General features: G+C 34.3%; 1 long non-coding RNA gene across 1 annotated transcript; it reads left to right on the plus strand.

Annotated features, from left to right (window-relative positions):
• The first annotated feature begins 251 nt into the window (after positions 1-251).
• Positions 252-2,151, plus strand: LOC143262090 (uncharacterized). The gene is made up of 2 exons (XR_013036027.1): positions 252-1,754; positions 1,876-2,151. It is a non-coding gene; the product is annotated as an uncharacterized LOC143262090 (long non-coding RNA).
• The last annotated feature ends 2,912 nt before the right edge of the window (positions 2,152-5,063 follow it).

Below are 5,063 nucleotides of genomic sequence, written 5' to 3' on the forward strand. Positions count from 1 at the left end.
AAAATCTAATGATAGGATTTTCCAGAAAATTGAAAAAACCGAAAAATGTCAAGAGTAAAGTGCCATTTTCTGACATTAGATTTCGTTCTAAATGCTTAATCCCTATGTAGAAACGTTAGTTATGCAAGATTATCGTATTTTTAAAAAAATCTAATGATAGGATTTTTCAGAAAATTGAAAAAACCGTAAAATGTCAAGAGTAAAGTGCCCTTATTTTAAACATTATATCGTTCTAAATGCTTAACCGCTTCGTTCTCACGGACGCGTAAACACGCGCCGCGCTACCGTTCACGCAGCCCCACAGACGCGTAAACACGCGCCGCGCTACCGTTCACGGAGTTTCACAGACGCGTAAACACGCGCCGCGATATCGTTCACGGAGTCTCACGGACGTGTACACACACGCCTACTGATTTGCTCCGTCTGGAGAGACTAAGTTTGTGGTTAGTACTAATTTGTAATTTCATTTAGTGTACGTTTGACTGTTCTGCAAAGATGACCACCATGCGACGATCTAGAAATCGAATTATTAGTGATAGTAGTAGTGAAAGTGAAAGTGCTGTGGAAAGTGATATGACTGACGAGGATGTTCCTTTGTGCGAAAGATGGAAAAATATTTTACGCCAAAGAAAATGGAATATTCCTACTGCCACGCAAAATTTTACGCCACAAGTTTGGAGGTACAGCGATTTACATCACGGTGTGTTACCCCAATCTGGTATATCAGAAGATAGTTCTTTTCTTCAAATCTTCAAATTTTTTTTTTGTGAAGAACTCATAGAGTTAATTGTGAAGGAGACTAATAAATACAGCCGAAAGCAAGGTTTCTCCAGATCTCAGTTTCATGTATCTAGTAATGATTTGCACTGTTTTTTTGCAATTATTATTCATATGAGTATTGTTCGCTTGCCGAAGATGTCCATGTATTGGAATACAAAGGCAATGTATAATTTTGTGTTTATTAGACAAATCATGTCAAAAAAAAAGTTTTTCAATATTTTGCGATTCCTTCATTTCACTAGTGTTGATACAAATAATAATGAAATTAGAAAGACCGAAAAAATCCAATCCGTCATGGATATTCTTATTTGTCGTTTTCAAATGGCATATCGACCAAGACAGAACATTGTAGTCGACGAAAGTCTGTTATTATGGAAAGGCAGACTTTCTTTCAAGCAATACATTAGCAGCAAACGTGCAAGATTCGGCGTGAAATCATTTATTTTAGCCGAATCAGAGACAGGATATATTTATAATTTGAAATTATATGATGGACGCATATCAAATGAAGGACAGTCCAGATTAGGAAAGTCGGGTTCAATTGTAATGAATTTGTCAAGAAATTTATTAAATGAAGGACGAACCATATACTTAGACAACTGGTATACTTCCCCCGCATTATATGAGGAGTTACATAAATATAAAACACATGCGTGTGGTACCGTTCGAATGAATAGAAGAGGTTTGCCATGCGACGAAAAAATAAAAAAAATAAAAAGTTTGAATAAAGGTGAGCTGACAGTGCGCTATAACAAATTCATGACATTTAGTGCGTGGAAAGATAAAAGAGTGGTAGCGCTTCTCAGCACCGTACATACCCCAGAGTTGGTAGCCACAGATAAAGTTGATAAAAAAACGGGGCAACCCATTAAAAAACCAAACGTAGTGTTAGCTTATAATATGCACATGGGTGCTGTTGATCACACAGATCAAATTTTACATGGCATTGGATCATTTAGGAAAACAATCAAATGGTACAAAAAGTATTTCTTTTATTTATTAGATATTGCTATATGCAATGCACATGCAATTTGGAACTGCCTCCATGTAAACCGAAAAAGTTTGTGCGAAGTGAAAGAAGATTTAATATTGCAGTTACTAAATAACTACAACGATCCAACAGAGAATTTTCATCGGAAAGGAAGGAGGAATCATCTTCATCCATTGCGACTGCAATCTAAATGTTTCTTAAAAAAATTACAGCCAACAAATAAGAAATCTATGCCGATGAGACGGTGTGTATGGTGCAAGCAACAATCGATTCGCAAAGAAACCAGATATCATTGTATCAATTGTGATGTTGCATTATGTGCAGTTCCTTGTTTTGAATTATATCATACAGAGCAATAATAAATTTGAAATATTTTGAAATCAATGTTTATTACTTCTATATACCGTTTCCAAAATTAACACTTTTCCAAATTAAACTCTTTATCTAATACTAGCGTGTTTACGCGTCTGTGGGACTGCGTGAACGCTAGCGCGGCGCGCGTATACGCGTCCGTGAGACTGCGTGAACGATAGCGGGGCGCGTGTTTACGCGTCTGTGGGACTGCGTGAACGATATCGCGGTGCGTGTATACACGTCCATGAGAATGAACCGGTTAATCCCTATGTAAAAAAGTTATCTAAGCAAGAATATGTTATTGAATAAAATGAGAAAAATTTATTTTAGCCGTAAATCGAAAATAATGGGTCGAGCGAATCGGTCGATTGCGCCGAGACGCGCTATGATGCAACAGACGAGCGATTGGAACGCCCGAATATTTTCAAAGTCCCAACGTACCGGTCAAGAGTAAAGTACCATTTTCCTACATTAGATTTCGTTCTAAATGCTTAATCCCTATGTAAAAACGTTAGTTAAGCAAGAATATCGTATTTTTAAAAAAATCTAATGATAGGATTTTCCAGAAAATTGAAAAAACCGAAAAATGTCAAGAGTAAAGTGCCATTTTCTGACATTAGATTTCGTTCTAAATGCTTAATCCCTATGTAGAAACGTTAGTTAAGCAAGAATATCGTATTTTTAAAAAAATCTAATGGTAGGATTTTTCAGAAAATTGAAAAAACCGTAAAATGTCAAGAGTAAAGTGCCCTTATTTTAAACATTATATCGTTCTAAATGCTTAATCCCTATGTAAAAAAGTTATCTAAGCAAGAATATGTTATTGAATAAAATGAGAAAAATTTATTTTAGCCGTAAATCGAAAATAATGGGTCGAGCGAATCGGTCGATTGCGCCGAGACGCGCTATGATGCAACAGACGAGCGATTGGAACGCCCGAATATTTTCAAAGTCCCAACGTACCGGTCAAGAGTAAAGTACCATTTTCCTACATTAGATTTCGTTCTAAATGCTTAATCCCTATGTAAAAACGTTAGTTAAGCAAGAATATCGTATTTTTAAAAAAATCTAATGATAGGATTTTCCAGAAAATTGAAAAAACCGAAAAATGTCAAGAGTAAAGTGCCATTTTCTGACATTAGATGTCGTTCTAAATCCTTAATCCCTATGTAGAAACGTTAGTTAAGCAAGAATATCGTATTTTTAAAAAAATCTAATGATAGGATTTTCCAGAAAATTGAAAAAACCGAAAAATGTCAAGAGTAAAGTGCCATTTTCTGACATTAGATTTCGTTCTAAATGCTTAATCCCTATGTAGAAACGTTAGTTAAGCAAGAATATCGTATTTTTAAAAAAATCTAATGATAGGATTTTTCAGAAAATTGAAAAAACCGTAAAATGTCAAGAGTAAAGTGCCATTATTTTAAACAATGTATCGTTCTAAATGCTTAATCCCTATGTAAAAAAGTTATTTAAGCAAGAATATGTTATTGAAAAAAATTAGAAAAATTTATTTTAGCCGTAAATCGAAAATAATGGGGACACCGGAGCTGTTCGAAGCGCCGAGACGCGCCGCGTACGGCCGAATATTTTCTAAGTCCCAACGTACCGGTCAAGAGTAAAGTACCATTTTCCTACATTAGATTTCGTTCTAAATGCTTAATCCCTATGTAAAAACGTTAGTTAAGCAAGAATATCGTATTTTTAAAAAAATCTAATGATAGGATTTTCCAGAAAATTGAAAAAACCGAAAAATGTCAAGAGTAAAGTGCCATTTTCTGACATTAGATTTCGTTCTAAATGCTTAATCCCTATGTAGAAACGTTAGTTAAGCAAGAATATCGTATTTTTAAAAAAATCTAATGGTAGGATTTTTCAGAAAATTGAAAAAACCGTAAAATGTCAAGAGTAAAGTGCCCTTATTTTAAACATTATATCGTTCTAAATGCTTAATCCCTATGTAAAAAAGTTATCTAAGCAAGAATATGTTATTGAATAAAATGAGAAAAATTTATTTTAGCCGTAAATCGAAAATAATGGGTCGAGCGAATCGGTCGATTGCGCCGAGACGCGCTATGATGCAACAGACGAGCGATTGGAACGCCCGAATATTTTCAAAGTCCCAACGTACCGATCAAGAGTAAAGTACCATTTTCCTACATTAGATTTCGTTCTAAATGCTTAATCCCTTTGTAAAAACGTTAGTTAAGCAAGAATATCGTATTTTTAAAAAAATCTAATGATAGGATTTTCCAGAAAATTGAAAAAACCGAAAAATGTCAAGAGTAAAGTGCCATTTTCTGACATTAGATTTCGTTCTAAATGCTTAATCCCTATGTAGAAACGTTAGTTAAGCAAGAATATCGTATTTTTAAAAAAATCTAATGGTAGGATTTTTCAGAAAATTGAAAAAACCGTAAAATGTCAAGAGTAAAGTGCCCTTATTTTAAACATTATATCGTTCTAAATGCTTAATCCCTATGTAAAAAAGTTATCTAAGCAAGAATATGTTATTGAATAAAATGAGAAAAATTTATTTTAGCCGTAAATCGAAAATAATGGGTCGAGCGAATCGGTCGATTGCGCCGAGACGCGCTATGATGCAACAGACGAGCGATTGGAACGCCCGAATATTTTCAAAGTCCCAACGTACCGGTCAAGAGTAAAGTACCATTTTCCTACATTAGATTTCGTTCTAAATGCTTAATCCCTATGTAAAAACGTTAGTTAAGCAAGAATATCGTATTTTAAAAAAAATCTAATGATAGGATTTTCCAGAAAATTGAAAAAACCGAAAAATGTCAAGAGTAAAGTGCCATTTTCTGACATTAGATTTCGTTCTAAATGCTTAATCCCTATGTAGAAACGTTAGTTAAGCAAGAATATCGTATTTTTAAAAAAATCTAATGGTAGGATTTTTCAGAAAATTGAAAAAACC

Source organism: Megalopta genalis, unplaced genomic scaffold (assembly GCF_051020955.1).
Source record: "Megalopta genalis isolate 19385.01 unplaced genomic scaffold, iyMegGena1_principal scaffold0091, whole genome shotgun sequence".
NCBI classification, from domain to species: domain Eukaryota; kingdom Metazoa; phylum Arthropoda; class Insecta; order Hymenoptera; family Halictidae; genus Megalopta; species Megalopta genalis.